This window comes from Triturus cristatus, chromosome 12 (assembly GCF_964204655.1).
Source record: "Triturus cristatus chromosome 12, aTriCri1.1, whole genome shotgun sequence".
Classification (NCBI taxonomy): domain Eukaryota; kingdom Metazoa; phylum Chordata; class Amphibia; order Caudata; family Salamandridae; genus Triturus; species Triturus cristatus.
The window spans coordinates 725,889,264-725,907,426 of NC_140595.1; the positions used below are offsets into that span (position 1 = coordinate 725,889,264).

Consider the following 18,163-nt stretch of genomic DNA (forward strand, 5'->3'; position numbering starts at 1 on the left):
CGTTGTGGCCGCAGCAACCTCGTTTCGAATCCGAGTCACGGCATTGTGGTTGGCAATGTCACGGCAGTTGGGTGTTAATTTTACAGAATTAGCAAATGTACCAGTGGTTTTTGTAAAATGTCTATTAAAAACAGATCCTTTCAAATATTTAAACCATCTAACAACAAATGATTTAAACTCGCATGATTATAAGCTGTAGCTATAATGTATTTACTTACATAAATTATCGTTCTTGAACCTATTGGGGGTGGAGGGGGAGCGGAGATCACCCCCCAGGTGCAGTTGAGTGACCTGTGTTGTGGCTCTCTAGAGGGAAGGCACACATTTTGCTGTCACCCAGCCCAATCCAGACGTGTATTGGGGCCAGGTTTCAGGCAAATAGAGCAGTAAGTGCAGAGATATGTTCACTCTCTAAAAGTGGCATTTCTAAAATAGTAAAGTTAAATCCAACCTCACCAGTAAGTAGGATTTTCAATAAATAAATAAAGCTACTCCTCTCCGATATGGAATTACCAAATTAAAAGTATAGGGGAATACACAGATCTAACCTATGAGAGGGGTAGACCTCACAGTAGTGAAAAATGAAATAGACTGTTTGGTACTTACAGGACACGCGAACCACCAAAGTACATAGCTTATTTTTTACTTACATAGCATCATGCACCTAGGACTACCTAGGGCCTACCTTAGGTGTAAATTATATGTAATAAAAGGGGAGTTTAAGGCTTGGCAAGTAGGCTGGGACTCCCCTGGGAGACCCCTGAGTCTATGCCCAGAGCCATAACTCTGCCAGTCGAGTACTTACCTAAAAGCCGATAACTCACTTTTCTTCCATAGGCTAACATTGAGTGGTTTCACTTGGAAATTCTTCTAAGTGGTGTGGAGTTTTGGAACTTTAAAATATTCATCTAAAATCAGCCGAACAACGAATTCTGATTTACTCACCTGTTATCAGGAGAGACCTCAGTGCTGCATCTTGGAGCTCGGTACTGACCCTGAAAAGTAATTTTAACCGTACTTACCAGTAACTCGAATTTCCTTCCATGGGATATCATTGCCTGCTTTTTGCTGAAAATTTTCTAAGTGTCAATTTTTGAAACTTACAAATATTCTTTAAAAACCGTACCAACTGTGAAAACGTAATTGTTTACCTGTTTTAGATAGATGTCCCAGTACTGAGCCTAGGAGCCCAGCACTGGATTACAAAAGTAACGAGAACGTACTTTACCCGTAACTTGAATTTTCTTCCATAGGAAACCATTGACTGTTTTTCTGTGAAATTTCTTCTAAGTGTCGATTTTGCAAACATGTAAATATTCCTTAAAAATCGCCTGTATAACTTAAACGCAGTTTCTCAACTGCTTACAGGTGGTACAGTAGTGCTGGATCTAGGATCCAACACTGACCTAGAAAAAGGAACCATAACCCCACTTACCTGCTAAGTGAATTTCCTTCCGTAGGATAACATTGGTAATTTGATCAGCAAAAGTTTCTGTCAACTTTTAAAATAGCAAAATATTGCTTAAAAATCACAACAGTAACTAAAACGAATTTACTCACTTGTTTCCAAGAACTGTCCCAGGACTGAATCTAGGATCCAGTCCTGGATTTAGAAAAGTAATCCTGAAAGTAATTAATTGCATATAACTTAAAATTCCCATTGAGCTCAATGTATTATTGTGATTCAAATTGTGTTGCCTATTGCAATAAACTGTAACTATGACCTGCAAAAGTCAATTGCCTATTGCAAAGTATTTAACTAAAGCATCTCATTCTGAGAAAGTATATTTTGATACCTATTGTTGGTTCTAAAATAAAACAACAATATCTTTTGTATGCAAACCAATGGCCTAGAGTTCAGTTCTTGAGTGTGTGAGACCATTTGCTGACTGAGTGTGTACAACAAATGTTTTACACTGTACTCTGATACTGCCTTACTGCTCGGCAAGCTACCACTTTAGAGAGTAAGGTTATATCTAACTTTAGCCTCTGCCAAACCTCTGGGGACTGGGGACTCTGTGCACACTGTACCTATTTGGGAACAGTATATACAGAGCCACTTTCTCACAGTAGTGATAAAGTGATTAGAGTCCTAAGGCCAACATAAAGATACAGCAAAACGTGAGGTGAAAAGCAAAAAGGTTGCTGGTAGGCCACCTTAAGGATGCCAGGTCTAACAAAAACTGAACTAAGGATAACATGAGTAAAACATCAGGTTTCTCTACTGCATTTGGTGAGACAAGTGGGCCTTCTTTTATCTTCCATTCAAGCAATCTTTGACAGACCCCTTTATTATAGAGCTTTTCAAGGATTAAAGATAAGGCACTTACAAAGGAGTCCCAAATACTCAGAGATGGTTGACTTCTGTAATATGGGTCGTAGATTAAAAGCAGCGCAAAAACAGAGTGCAACAGGGTCCAAAAAACTTGAGTGCCACAAGAGAGTTTGAATGCAAGCGTATCCTTTTACAGATCCAGAGATATACTCATGCAATTTTTGTTTTTAGGACAGAACGTGCATGATGAAAAAAACATTGTTTTTAAAAAGCGCATTGCAGAATATCAGTACTTTGATGTGGGAAAACATCAAAACTTTCAAACAAAATATTTGTAGGCATCTTACAGCAAGATGTTGTGGCCGAGTGGTTATGGCGATGGACTCGAATTCCATTGGGGTATTCCCGCGCAGGTTCGAATCCTGCCAACAACGAGAATCTTTTTATTATCGGCTACAATTTCAGAAGTTAACCTTTAGTATTTCTTCCATTTCAGTTTTATAAATAGGTGGCTTTTTTTTGTGTCACTATTTCCTCTCCACATATTTGTTATCGCTACCTCTTTCATGTCTTTGCTACACCTCATTCCTACTTTAGCACTGGTGTAAACGCTTCAAATTATTATACCGTTGCTCTCTCATTCATACCTGCGCATGCACTTGAAAGTTACTTTACCAATAAAAGACGCAAAGAGAGAAATAGAACAAAAGTGCTGGCTGGATTGGCAAACACACTTCATAAAACTGCATTTTCTTTTTTATTCTCCCCCGTGTTACATGCTTAACCTCTCCATGTGTAATTTCTCTTAACCTGCTGTCCCAGGAAGAGAATTTCATCTACAGGCTCTTTCTGTGTTTTTTTCCCTAGTCTGTCTTTCCCATTTCTTAGCTGTGTAACTGTTCCTTTACGCGCTCTATTTAAACGCCATCAATCTCATTTGAGCTCCTTGCTCCCGCTTCTGTTTTCTCCACCTCTCATACTGCCAGTTCTCTCTTTCTCTGTGGGTGGTGGCTACTTTCCTGAGCTTCCAAAGCCACGTGGTTCCTGCCTCTTGTTGTCAGACTTGAATTGGAAAAGGAACCATATTAACAAGCCTTTACCACTCACACACGGCGGAAGTTTATACTTTAATTCAGTGAGCTAAGAAAAGCGTGTTGTGGGTCCCCTACGAGCCATGGTGCTTGCTTCATCATGATTTGGCACCAGTCATTAGCCGCAGCTCTGCTAATGAGCCACTGAGGTCAGTTTCAATAATTACTCAAAAACATAACCATGCAGCCCACCCCTCAACTCTGTATTTATCTTGCTTTTCTGCTGTTCGTGTGATTAGCTGGGAGGAGCTCACGGCGACATCCTCCCTATAAAAGTGTAGATGGATCACTCTCTAACTCTTTCTTGCTTCACATACAAATGGCTTGAAAGGTGCAGGGAAGCTGCAGGTCTAATAGACAGAATAGAAGGTCTGTTCCAGGTGGGTTTCTCTGCATTGGTGTCCCATCACAGGTCCGCAAGTGTAATGTGTGATCTTTGACTCCTGGCATTTCACAAGCAGGTGGCCAGGAAACGGTTTCAGCCTATCAACTACTGAGGAGACGCAGCCTCTGAATGAGGAATGAGGAAGCAATGAATACATCCAGCCTATCACAGGAACAGCCCTGAGTGTTCCGAATTATAAATTCTCCATGTCACTGTTTGTCATTGAGCCCAAGTAGCTCGCCGTGATCGTATAGTGGTTAGTACTCTGCGTTGTGGCTGCAGCAACCTCGGTTCGAATCCGAGTCAAGGCATTGTGGTTGGCAATGTCATGGCAGTTGGGTGTTAATTTTACAGAATTAGCAAATGTACCAGTAGTTTTTGTAAAATGTCTATTAAAAACAGATCCTTTCAAATATTTAAACCATCTAACAACAAATGATTTAAACTCGCATGATTATAAGCTGTAGCTATAATGTATTTACTTACATAAATTATCGTTCTTGAACCTATTGGGGGTGGAGGGGGAGTGGAGCTCACCCCCCAGGTGCAGTTGAGTGACCTGTGTTGTGGCTCTCTAGAGGGAAGGCACAAATTTTGCTGTCATCCAGCCCAATCCAGACGTGTATTGGGGCCAGGGTTCAGGCAAATAGAGCAGTAAGTGCAGAGAAATGTTCACTCTCTAAAAGTGGCATTTCTAAAATAGTAAAGTTAAATCCAACCTCACCAGTAAGTAGGATTTTCAATAAATAAATAAAGCTACTCCTCTCCGATATGGAATTACCAAATAAAAAGTATAGGGGAATACCCAGAGCTAACCTATGAGAGGGGTAGACCTCACAGTAGTGAAAAATGAAATAGACTGTTTGGTACTTACAGGACATGCGAACCACCAAAGTACATATCTTATTTTTTACTTACATAGCATCATGCACCTAGGACTACCTAGGGCCTACCTTAGGGGTAAATTATATGTAATAAAAGGGGAGTTTAAGGCTTGGCAAGTAGGCTGGGACTCCCCTGGGAGACCCCTGAGTCTATGCCCAGAACCATAACTCTGCCAGTCGAGTACTTACCTAAAAGCCGATAACTCACTTTTCTTCCATAGGCTAACATTGAGTGGTTTCACTTGGAAATTCTTCTAACTGGTGTGGAGTTTTGGAACTTTAAAATATTCATCTAAAATCAGCCGAACAACGAATTCTGATTTACTCACCCGTTATCAGGAGAGACCTCAGTGCTGCATCTTGGAGCTCAGTACTGACCCTGAAAAGTAATTTTAACCGTACTTACCAGTAACTCGAATTTCCTTCCATGGGATATCATTGCCTGCTTTTTGCTCAAAATTTTCTAAGTGTCGATTTTTGAAACTTACAAATATTCTTTAAAAATCATACCAACTGTGAAAACGTAATTGTTTACCTGTTTTAGATAGATGTCCCAGTACTGAGCCTAGGAGCCCAGCACTGGATTACAAAAGTAACGAGAACGTACTTTACCCGTAACTTGAATTTTCTTCCATAGGAAACCATTGACTGTTTTTCTGTGAAATTTCTTCTAAGTGTCGATTTTGGAAACATTTAAATATTCCTTAAAAATCGCCTGTATAACTTAAACGCAGTTTCTCAACTGCTTACAGGTGGTACAGTAGTGCTGGATCTAGGATCCAACACTGACCTAGAAAAAGTAACCATAACCCCACTTACCTGCTAAGTGAATTTCCTTCCATAGGATAACATTGGTAATTTGATCAGCAAAAGTTTCTAAGTGTCAACTTTTAAAATAGCAAAATATTGCTTAATCATCACAACATCAACTAAAACGAATTTACTCACTTGTTTCCAAGAACTGTCCCAGGACTGAATCTAGGATCCAGTCCTGGATTTAGAAAAGTAATCCTGAAAGTAATTAATTGCATATAACTTAAAATTCCCATTGAGCTCAATGTATTATTGTGATTCAAATTGTGTTGCCTATTGCAATAAACTGTAACTATTACCTGCAAAAGTCAATTGCCTATTGCAAAGTATTTTACTAAAGCATCTCATTCTGAGAAAATATATTTTGATACCTATTGTTGGTTCTAAAATAAAACAACAATATCTTTTTTATGCAAACCAATGGCCTAGAGTTCAGTTCTTGAGTGTGTGAGACCATTTGCTGACTGAGTGTGTACAACAAATGTTTTACACTGTACTCTGATACTGCCTTACTGCTCGGCAAGCTACCACTTTAGAGAGTAAGGTTATATCTAACTTTAGCCTCTGCCAAACCTCTGGGGACTGGGGACTCTGTGCACACAGTACCTATTTGGGAACAGTATATACAGAGCCATTTTCTCACAGTAGTGATAAAGTGATTAGAGTCCTAAGGCCAACATAAAGATACAGCAAAACGTGAGGTGAAAAGCAAAAAGGTTGCTGGTAGGCCACCTTAAGGATGCCAGGTCTAACAAAAATGAACTAAGGATAACATGAGTAAAACATCAGGTTTCTCTACTGCATTTGGTGAGACAAGTGGGCCTTCTTTTATCTTCCATTCAAGCAATCTTTGACAGACCCCTTTATTATAGAGCTTTTCAAGGATTAAAGATAAGGCACTTACAAAGGAGTCCCAAATACTCAGAGATGGTTGATTTCTGTAATATGGGTCGTAGACTAAAAGCAGCGCAAAAACAGAGTGCAACAGGGTCCAAAAAATTGAGTGCCACAAGAGAGTTTGAATGCAAGCGTCTCCTTTTACAGATCCAGAGATATACTCATGCAATTTTTGTTTTTAGGACAGAACGTGCATGATGAAAAAAACATTGTTTTTAAAAAGCGCATTGTAGAATATCAGTACTTTGATGTGGGAAAAGTTCAAAACTTTCAAACAAAATATTTGCATGCAGCTTATAGTAAGTTGTTGTGGCCGAGTGGTTAAGGTGATGGACTAGAAATCCATTAGGGTATCCCCTCGCCGGTTCAAATCCTGCCAACAACGAGAATCTTTTTATTATCGGCTACAATTTCAGAAGTTAACCTTTAGTATTTCTTCCATTTCAGTTTTATGAATAGGTGGCTTATTTTTGTGTCACTATTGCCTCTCCACATATTTGTGATCGCTACCTCTTTCATGTCTTTGCTACACCTCATTCCTACTTTAGCACTGGTGTAAACGCTTCAAATTATTATACCGTTGCTCTCTCATTCATACCTGCGCATGCACTTGAAAGTTACTTTACCAATAAAAGATGCAAAGAGAGAAATAGAACAAAAGTGCTGGCTGGATTGGCAAACACACTTCATAAAACTGCATTTTCTTTTTTATTCTCCCCCGTGTTACATGCTTAACCTCTCCATGTGTAATTTCTCTTAACCTGCTGTCCCAGGAAGAGAATTTCATCTACAGGCTCTTTCTGTGTTTTTTTCCCTAGTCTGTCTTTCCCATTTCTTAGCTGTGTAACTGTTCCTTTACGCGCTCTATTTAAACGCCATCAATCTCATTTGAGCTCCTTGCTCCCGCTTCTGTTTTCTCCACCTCTCATACTGCCAGTTCTCTCTTTCTCTGTGGTTGGTGGCTACTTTCCTGAGCTTCCGAAGCAACGTGGTTCCTGCCTCTTGTTGTCAGACTTGAATTAGAAAAGGAACCATATTAACAAGCCTTTACCACTCACACACGGCGGAAGTTTATACTTTAATTCAGTGAGCTAAGAAAAGCGTGTTGTGGGTCCCCTACGAGCCATGGTGCTTGCTTCATCATGATTTGGCACCAGTCATTAGCCGCAGCTCTGCTAATGAGCCACTGAGGTCAGTTTCAATAATTACTCAAAAACATAACCATGCAGCCCACCCCTCAACTGTGTATTTATCTTGCTTTTCTGCTGTTCGTGTGATTAGCTGGGAGGAGCTCACGGCGACATCCTCCCTATAAAAGTGTAGATGGATCACTCTCTAACTCTTTCTTGCTTCACATACAAATGGCTTGAAAGGTGCAGGGAAGCTGCAGGTCTAATAGACAGAATAGAAGGTCTGTTCCAGGTGGGTTTCTCTGCATTGGTGTCCCATCACAGGTCCGCAAGTGTAATGTGTGATATTTGACTCCTGGCATTTCACAAGCAGGCGGCCAGGAAACGGTTTCAGCCTATCAACTACTGAGGAGACGCAGCCTCTGAATGAGGAATGAGGAAGCAATGAATACATCCAGCCTATCACAGGAACAGCCCTGAGTGTTCCGAATTATAAATTCTCCATGTCACCGTTTGTCGTTGAGCCCAAGTAGCTCGCCGTGATCGTATAGTGGTTAGTACTCTGCGTTGTGGCCGCAGCAACCTCGGTTCGAATCCGAGTCACGGCATTGTGGTTGGCAATGTCATGGCAGTTGGGTGTTAATTTTACAGAATTAGCAAATGTACCAGTAGTTTTTGTAAAATGTCTATTAAAAACAGATCCTTTCAAATATTTAAACCATCTAACAACAAATGATTTAAACTCGCATGATTATAAGCTGTAGCTATAATGTAGTTACTTACATAAATTATCGTTCTTGAACCTATTGGGGGTGGAGGGGGAGCGGAGCTCACCCCCCAGGTGCAGTTGAGTGACCTGTGTTGTGGCTCTCTAGAGGGAAGGCACAAATTTTGCTGTCATCCAGCCCAATCCAGACGTGTATTGGGGCCAGGTTTCAGGCAAATAGAGCAGTAAGTGCAGAGAAATGTTCACTCTCTAAAAGTGGCATTTCTAAAATAGTAAAGTTAAATTCAACCTCACCAGTAAGTAGGATTTTCAATAAATAAATAAAGCTACTCCTCTCCGATATGGAATTACCAAATAAAAAGTATAGGGGAATACCCAGAGCTAACCTATGAGAGGGGTAGACCTCACAGTAGTGAAAAATGAAATAGACTGTTTGGTACTTACAGGACATGCGAACCACCAAAGTACATATCTTATTTTTTACTTACATAGCATCATGCACCTAGGACTACCTAGGGCCTACCTTAGGGGTAAATTATATGTAATAAAAGGGGAGTTTAAGGCTTGGCAAGTAGGCTGGGACTCCCCTGGGAGACCCCTGAGTCTATGCCCAGAACCATAACTCTGCCAGTCGAGTACTTACCTAAAAGCCGATAACTCACTTTTCTTCCATAGGCTAACATTGAGTGGTTTCACTTGGAAATTCTTCTAAGTGGTGTGGAGTTTTGGAACTTTAAAATATTCATCTAAAATCAGCCGAACAACGAATTCTGATTTACTCACCCGTTATCAGGAGAGACCTCAGTGCTGCATCTTGGAGCTCAGTACTGACCCTGAAAAGTAATTTTAACCGTACTTACCAGTAACTCGAATTTCCTTCCATGGGATATCATTGCCTGCTTTTTGCTGAAAATTTTCTAAGTGTCGATTTTTGAAACTTACAAATATTCTTTAAAAATTGTACCAACTGTGAAAACGTAATTGTTTACCTGTTTTAGATAGATGTCCCAGTACTGAGCCTAGGAGCCCAGCACTGGATTACAAAAGTAACGAGAACGTACTTTACCCGTAACTTGAATTTTCTTCCATAGGAAACCATTGACTGTTTTTCTGTGAAATTTCTTTTAAGTGTCCATTTTGCAAACATACAAATATTCCTTAAAAATCGCCTGTATAACTTAAACGCAGTTTCTCAACTGCTTACAGGTGGTACAGTAGTGCTGGATCTAGGATCCAACACTGACCTAGAAAAAGTAACCATAACCCCACTTACCTGCTAAGTGAATTTCCTTCCATAGGATAACATTGGTAATTTGATCAGCAAAAGTTTCTAAGTGTCAACTTTTAAAATAGCAAAATATTGCTTAAAAATCACAACAGTAACTAAAACAAATTTACTCACTTGTTTCCAAGAACTGTCCCAGGACTGAATCTAGGATCCAGTCCTGGATTTAGAAAAGTAATCCTGAAAGTAATTAATTGCATATAACTTAAAATTCCCATTGAGCTCACTGTATTATTGTGATTCAAATTGTGTTGCCTATTGCAATAAACTGTAACTATTATCTGCAAAAGTCAATTGCCTATTGCAAAGTATTTAACTAGAGCATCTCATTCTGAGAAAGAATATTTTGATACCTATTGTTGGTTCTAAAATAAAACAACAATATCTTTTTATGCAAACCAATGGCCTAGAGTTCAGTTCTTGAGTGTGTGAGACCATTTGCTGACTGTGTACAACAAATGTTTTACACTGTACTCTGATACTGCCTTACTGCTCGGCAAGCTACCACTTTAGAGAGTAAGGTTATATCTAACTTTAGCCTCTGCCAAACCTCTGGGGACTGGGGACTCTGTGCACACTGTACCTATTTGGGAACAGTATATACAGAGCCACTTTCTCACAGTAGTGATAAAGTGATTAGAGTCCTAAGGCCAACATAAAGATACAGCAAAACGTGAGGTGAAAAGCAAAAAGGTTGCTGGTAGGCCATCTTAAGGATGCCAGGTCTAACAAAAATGAACTAAGATTAACATGAGTAAAACATCAGGTTTCTCTACTGCATTTGGTGAGACAAGTGGGCCTTCTTTTATCTTCCATTCAAGCAATCTTTGACAGACCCCTTTATTATAGAGCTTTTCAAGGATTAAAGATAAGGCACTTACAAAGGAGTCCCAAATACTCAGAGATGGTTGACTTCTGTAATATGGGTCGTAGACTAAAAGCAGCGCAAAAACAGAGTGCAACAGGGTCCAAAAAATTGAGTGCCACAAGAGAGTTTGAATGCAAGCGTATCCTTTTACAGATCCAGAGATATACTCATGCAATTTTTGTTTTTAGGACAGAACGTGCATGATGGAAAAAACATTGTTTTTAAAAAGCGCATTGTAGAATATCAGTACTTTGATGTGGGAAAAGTTCAAAACTTTCAAACAAAATATTTGCATGCAGCTTACAGTAAGTTGTTGTGGCCGAGTGGTTAAGGTGATGGACTAGAAATCCATTGGGGTATCCCCGCGCAGGTTCGAATCCTGCCAACAACGCGAATCTTTTTATTATCGGCTACAATTTCAGAAGTTAACCTTTAGTATTTCTTCCATTTCAGTTTTATGAATAGGTGGCTTATTTTTGTGTCACTATTGCCTCTCCACATATTTGTTATCGCAACCTCTTTCATGTCTTTGCTACACCTCATTCCTACTTTAGCACTGGTGTAAACGCTTCAAATTATTATACCGTTGCTCTCTCATTCATACCTGCGCATGCACTTGAAAGTTACTTTACCAATAAAAGACGCAAAGAGAGAAATAGAACAAAAGTGCTGGCTGGATTGGCAAACACACTTCATAAAACTGCATTTTCTTTTTTATTCTCCCCCGTGTTACATGCTTAACCTCTCCATGTGTAATTTCTCTTAACCTGCTGTCCCAGGAAGAGAATTTCATCTACAGGCTCTTTCTTTGTTTTTTTCCCTAGTCTGTCTTTCCCATTTCTTAGCTGTGTAACTGTTCCTTTACGCGCTCTATTTAAACGCCATCAATCTCATTTGAGCTCCTTGCTCCCGCTTCTGTTTTCTCCACCTCTCATACTGCCAGTTCTCTCTTTCTCTGTGGTTGGTGGCTACTTTCCTGAGCTTCCGAAGCCACGTGGTTCCTGCCTCTTGTTGTCAGACTTGAATTGGAAAAGGAACCATATTAACAAGCCTTTACCACTCACACACGGCGGAAGTTTATACTTTAATTCAGTGAGCTAAGAAAAGTGTGTTGTGGGTCCCCTACGAGCCATGGTGCTTGCTTCATCATGATTTGGCACCAGTCATTAGCCGCAGCTCTGCTAATGAGCCACTGAGGTCAGTTTCAATAATTACTCAAAAACATAACCATGCAGCCCACCCCTCAACTGTGTATTTATCTTGCTTTTCTGCTGTTCGTGTGATTAGCTGGGAGGAGCTCACGGCGACATCCTCCCTATAAAAGTGTAGATGGATCACTCTCTAACTCTTTCTTGCTTCACATACAAATGGCTTGAAAGGTGCAGGGAAGCTGCAGGTCTAATAGACAGAATAGAAGGTCTGTTCCAGGTGGGTTTCTCTGCATTGGTGTCCCATCACAGGTCCGCAAGTGTAATGTGTGATCTTTGACTCCTGGCATTTCACAAGCAGGCGGCCAGGAAACGGTTTCAGCCTATCAACTACTGAGGAGACGCAGCCTCTGAATGAGGAATGAGGAAGCAATGAATACATCCAGCCTATCACAGGAACAGCCCTGAGTGTTCCGAATTATAAATTCTCCATGTCACTTTTTGTCGTTGAGCCCAAGGAGCTCGCCGTGATCGTATAGTGGTTAGTACTCTGCGTTGTGGCCGCAGCAACCTCGATTCGAATCCGAGTCACGGCATTGTGGTTGGCAATGTCATGGCAGTTGGGTGTTAATTTTACAGAATTAGCAAATGTACCAGTAGTTTTTGTAAAATGTCTATTAAAAACAGATCCTTTCAAATATTTAAACCATCTAACAACAAATGATTTAAACTCGCATGATTATAAGCTGTAGCTATAATGTATTTACTTACATAAATTATCGTTCTTGAACCTATTGGGGGTGGAGGGGGAGCGGAGCTCACCCCCCAGGTGCAGTTGAGTGACCTGTGTTGTGGCTCTCTAGAGGGAAGGCACAAATTTTGCTGTCACCCAGCCCAATCCAGACGTGTATTGGGGCCAGGTTTCAGGCAAATAGAGCAGTAAGTGCAGAGACATGTTCACTCTCTAAAAGTGGCATTTCTAAAATAGTAAAGTTAAATCCAACCTCACCAGTAAGTAGGATTTTCAATAAATAAATAAAGCTACTCCTCTCCGATATGGAATTACCAAATAAAAAGTATAGGGGAATACCCAGAGCTAACCTATGAGAGGGGTAGACCTCACAGTACTGAAAAATGAAATAGACTGTTTGGTACTTACAGGACATGCGAACCACCAAAGTACATATCTTATTTTTTACTTACATAGCATCATGCACCTAGGACTACCTAGGGCCTACCTTAGGGGTAAATTATATGTAATAAAAGGGGAGTTTAAGGCTTGGCAAGTAGGCTGGGACTCCCCTGGGAGACCCCTGAGTCTATGCCCAGAACCATAACTCTGCCAGTCGAGTACTTACCTAAAAGCCGATAACTCACTTTTCTTCCATAGGCTAACATTGAGTGGTTTCACTTGGAAATTCTTCTAAGTGGTGTGGAGTTTTGGAACTTTAAAATATTCATCTAAAATCAGCCGAACAACGAATTCTGATTTACTCACCCGTTATCAGGAGAGACCTCATTGCTGCATCTTGGAGCTCAGTACTGACCGTGAAAAGTAATTTTAACCGTACTTACCAGTAACTCGAATTTCCTTCCATGGGATATCATTGCCTGCTTTTTGCTCAAAATTTTCTAAGTGTCGATTTTTGAAACTTACAAATATTCTTTAAAAATCATACCAACTGTGAAAACGTAATTGTTTACCTGTTTTAGATAGATGTCCCAGTACTGAGCCTAGGAGCCCAGCACTGGATTACAAAAGTAACGAGAACGTACTTTACCCGTAACTTGAATTTTCTTCCATAGGAAACCATTGACTGTTTTTCTGTGAAATTTCTTCTAAGTGTCGATTTTGCAAACATTTAAATATTCCTTAAAAATCGCCTGTATAACTTAAACGCAGTTTCTCAACTGCTTACAGATGGTACAGTAGTGCTGGATCTAGGATCCAACACTGACCTAGAAAAAGTAACCATAACCCCACTTACCTGCTAAGTGAATTTCCTTCCATAGGATAACATTGGTAATTTGATCAGCAAAAGTTTCTAAGTGTCAACTTTTAAAATAGCAAAATATTGCTTAAACATCACAACAGTAACTAAAACGAATTTACTCACTTGTTTCCAAGAACTGTCCCAGGACTGAATCTAGGATCCAGTCCTGGATTTAGAAAAGTAATCCTGAAAGTAATTAATTGCATATAACTTAAAATTCCCATTGAGCTCAATGTATTATTGTGATTCAAATTGTGTTGCCTATTGCAATAAACTGTAACTATTACCTGCAAAAGTCAATTGCCTATTGCAAAGTATTTTACTAAAGCATCTCATTCTGAGAAATTATATTTTGATACCTATTGTTGGTTCTAAAATAAAACAACAATATCTTTTTTATGCAAACCAATGGCCTAGAGTTCAGTTCTTGAGTGTGTGAGACCATTTGCTGACTGAGTGTGTACAACAAATGTTTTACACTGTACTCTGATACTGCCTTACTGCTCGGCAAGCTACCACTTTAGAGAGTAAGGTTATATCTAACTTTAGCCTCTGCCAAACCTCTGGGGACTGGGGACTCTGTGCACACTGTACCTATTTGGGAACAGTATATACAGAGCCACTTTCTCACAGTAGTGATAAAGTGATTAGAGTCCTAAGGCCAACATAAAGATACAGCAAAACGTGAGGTGAAAAGCAAAAAGGTTGCTGGTAGGCCACCTTAAGGATGCCAGGTCTAACAAAAATGAACTAAGATTAACATGAGTAAAACATCAGGTTTCTCTACTGCATTTGGTGAGACAAGTGGGCCTTCTTTTATCTTCCATTCAAGCAATCTTTGACAGACCCCTTTATTATAGAGCTTTTCAAGGATTAAAGATAAGGCACTTACAAAGGAGTCCCAAATACTCAGAGATGGTTGACTTCTGTAATATGGGTCGTAGACTAAAAGCAGCGCAAAAACAGAGTGCAACAGGGTCCAAAAAATTGAGTGCCACAAGAGAGTTTGAATGCAAGCGTATCCTTTTACAGATCCAGAGATATACTCATGCAATTTTTGTTTTTAGGACAGAACTTGCATGATGAAAAAAACATTGTTTTTAAAAAGCGCATTGTAGAATATCAGTACTTTGATGTGGGAAAAGTTCAAAACTTTCAAACAAAATATTTGCATGCAGCTTACAGTAAGTTGTTGTGGCCGAGTGGTTAAGGCGATGGACTAGAAATCCATTGGGGTATCCCCGCGCAGGTTCTAATCCTGCCAACAACGAGAATCTTTTTATTATCGGCTACAATTTCAGAAGTTAACCTTTAGTATTTCTTCCATTTCAGTTTCATGAATAGGTGTCTTATTTTTGTGTCACTATTGCCTCTCCACATATTTGTTATCGCTACCTCTTTCATGTCTTTGCTACACCTCATTCCTACTTTAGCACTGGTGTAAACGCTTCAAATTATTATACCGTTGCTCTCTCATTCATACCTGCGCATGCACTTGAAAGTTACTTTACCAATAAAAGACGCAAAGAGAGAAATAGAACAAAAGTGCTGGCTGGATTGGCAAACACACTTCATAAAACTGCATTTTCTTTTTTATTCTCCCCCGTGTTACATGCTTAACCTCTCCATGTGTAATTTCTCTTAACCTGCTGTCCCAGGAAGAGAATTTCATCTACAGGCTCTTTCTGTGTTTTTTTCCCTAGTCTGTCTTTCCCATTTCTTAGCTGTGTAACTGTTCCTTTACGCGCTCTATTTAAACGCCATCAATCTCATTTGAGCTCCTTGCTCCCGCTTCTGTTTTCTCCACCTCTCATACTGCCAGTTCTCTCTTTCTCTGTGGTTGGTGGCTACTTTCCTGAGCTTCCGAAGCCACGTGGTTCCTGCCTCTTGTTGTCAGACTTGAATTGGAAAAGGAACCATATTAACAAGCCTTTACCACTCACACACGGCGGAAGTTTATACTTTAATTCAGTGAGCTAAGAAAAGCGTGTTGTGGGTCCCCTACGAGCCATGGTGCTTGCTTCATCATGATTTGGCACCAGTCATTAGCCGCAGCTCTGCTAATGAGCCACTGAGGTCAGTTTCAATAATTACTCAAAATCATAACCATGCAGCCCACCCCTCAACTGTGTATTTATCTTGCTTTTCTGCTGTTCGTGTGATTAGCTGGGAGGAGCTCACGGCGACATCCTCCCTATAAAAGTGTAGATGGATCACTCTCTAACTCTTTCTTGCTTCACATACAAATGGCTTGAAAGGTGCAGGGAAGCTGCAGGTCTAATAGACAGAATAGAAGGTCTGTTCCAGGTGGGTTTCTCTGCATTGGTGTCCCATCACAGGTCCGCAAGTGTAATGTGTGATCTTTGACTCCTGGCATTTCACAAGCAGGCGGCCAGGAAACGGTTTCAGCCTATCAACCACTGAGGAGACGCAGCCTCTGAATGAGGAATGAGGAAGCAATGAATACATCCAGCCTATCACAGGAACAGCCCTGAGTGTTCCGAATTATAAATTCTCCATGTCACTGTTTGTCGTTGAGCCCAAGTAGCTCGCCGTGATCGTATAGTGGTTAGTACTCTGCGTTGTGGCCGCAGCAACCTCGGTTCGAATCCGAGTCACGGCATTGTGGTTGGCAATGTCATGGCAGTTGGGTGTTAATTTTACAGAATTAGCAAATGTACCAGTAGTTTTTGTAAAATGTCTATTAAAAACAGATCCTTTCAAATATTTAAACCATCTAACAACAAATGATTTAAACTCGCATGATTATAAGCTGTAGCTATAATGTATTTACTTACATAAATTATCGTTCTTGAACCTATTGGGGGTGGAGGGGGAGCGGAGCTCACCCCCCAGGTGCAGTTGAGTGACCTGTGTTGTGGCTCTCTAGAGGGAAGGCACAAATTTTGCTGTCACCCAGCCCAATCCAGACGTGTATTGGGGCCAGGTTTCAGGCAAATAGAGCAGTAAGTGCAGAGAAATGTTCACTCTCTAAAAGTGGCATTTCTAAAATAGTAAAGTTAAATCCAACCTCACCAGTAAGTAGGATTTTCAATAAATAAATAAAGCTACTCCTCTCCGATATGGAATTACCAAATAAAAAGTATAGGGGAATACCCAGAGCTAACCTATGAGAGGGGTAGACCTCACAGTAGTGAAAAATGAAATAGACTGTTTGGTACTTACAGGACATGCGAACCACCAAAGTACATATCTTATTTTTTACTTACATAGCATCATGCACCTAGGACTACCTAGGGCCTACCTTAGGGGTAAATTATATGTAATAAAAGGGGAGTTTAAGGCTTGGCAAGTAGGCTGGGACTCCCCTGGGAGACCCCTGAGTCTATGCCCAGAACCATAACTCTGCCAGTCGAGTACTTACCTAAAAGCCGATAACTCACTTTTCTTCCATAGGCTAACATTGAGTGGTTTCACTTGGAAATTCTTCTAAGTGGTGTGGAGTTTTGGAACTTTAAAATATTCATCTAAAATCCGCCGAACAACGAATTCTGATTTACTCACCCGTTATCAGGAGAGACCTCAGTGCTGCATCTTGGAGCTCAGTACTGACCCTGAAAAGTAATTTTAACCGTACTTACCAGTAACTCGAATTTCCTTCCATGGGATATCATTGCCTGCTTTTTGCTCAAAATTTTCTAAGTGTCGATTTTTGAAACTTACAAAATTCTTTAAAAATCATACCAACTGTGAAAACGTAATTGTTTACCTGTTTTAGATAGATGTCCCAGTACTGAGCCTAGGAGCCCAACACTGGATTACAAAAGTAACGAGAACGTACTTTACCCGTAACTTGAATTTTCTTCCATAGGAAACCATTGACTGTTTTTCTGTGAAATTTCTTCTAAGTGTCCATTTTGCAAACATACAAATATTCCTTAAAAATCGCCTGTATAACTTAAACGCAGTTTCTCAACTGCTTACAGGTGGTACAGTAGTGCTGGATCTAGGATCCAACACTGACCTAGAAAAAGTAACCATAACCCCACTTACCTGCTAAGTGAATTTCCTTCCATAGGATAACATTGGTAATTTGATCAGCAAAAGTTTCTAAGTGTCAACTTTTAAAATAGCAAAATATTGCTTAAACATCACAACAGTAACTAAAACGAATTTACTCACTTGTTTCCAAGAATTGTCCCAGGACTGAATCTAGGATCCAGTCCTGGATTTAGAAAAGTAATCCTGAAAGTAATTAATTGCATATAACTTAAAATTCCCATTGAGCTCAATGTATTATTGTGATTCAAATTGTGTTGCCTATTGCAATAAACTGTAACTATTACCTGCAAAAGTCAATTGCCTATTGCAAAGTATTTAACTAAAGCATCTCAGTCTGAGAAAGTATATTTTGATACCTATTGTTGGTTCTAAAATAAAACAACAATATCTTTTTTATGCAAACCAATGGCCTAGAGTTCAGTTCTTGAGTGTGATGTAGCGTTTAAAAGTTTGAGAATTGTAGGGGTGCGTTATATTCACTGTTAGTCGGCACCCGTATATAACCAAATGTGTACTCAGGGATTTCGTGTGCAATGTATTACAACTGTATAACCTATATCGATTTTAAGTAGAAGTGCTAGCTATGTACAAGCACATGGTAAACGTATTAGAGAAATGTATAGTGTTCAGCTACGGGAAATGC

At 40.0% G+C, this 18,163-nt stretch overlaps 6 non-coding genes across 6 annotated transcripts; all 6 read left to right on the forward strand.

Moving 5' to 3' along the window:
• Positions 1-2,627: 2,627 nt before the first annotated feature.
• Positions 2,628-2,709, forward strand: TRNAS-CGA (transfer RNA serine (anticodon CGA)). The gene has a single exon. It is a non-coding gene; the product is annotated as a tRNA-Ser (tRNA).
• A 3,939-nt stretch (positions 2,710-6,648) lies between these two features.
• Positions 6,649-6,730, forward strand: TRNAS-AGA (transfer RNA serine (anticodon AGA)). The gene has a single exon. It is a non-coding gene; the product is annotated as a tRNA-Ser (tRNA).
• Positions 6,731-8,011: 1,281 nt separating this feature from the next.
• TRNAH-GUG (transfer RNA histidin (anticodon GUG)) lies at positions 8,012-8,083 on the forward strand. Its single transcript has one exon. It is a non-coding gene; the product is annotated as a tRNA-His (tRNA).
• A 2,581-nt stretch (positions 8,084-10,664) lies between these two features.
• Positions 10,665-10,746, forward strand: TRNAS-AGA (transfer RNA serine (anticodon AGA)). The gene has a single exon. It is a non-coding gene; the product is annotated as a tRNA-Ser (tRNA).
• Positions 10,747-14,685: 3,939 nt separating this feature from the next.
• Positions 14,686-14,767, forward strand: TRNAS-AGA (transfer RNA serine (anticodon AGA)). Its single transcript has one exon. It is a non-coding gene; the product is annotated as a tRNA-Ser (tRNA).
• A 1,281-nt stretch (positions 14,768-16,048) lies between these two features.
• On the forward strand, positions 16,049-16,120 carry TRNAH-GUG (transfer RNA histidin (anticodon GUG)). Its single transcript has one exon. It is a non-coding gene; the product is annotated as a tRNA-His (tRNA).
• Positions 16,121-18,163: the final 2,043 nt, after the last annotated feature.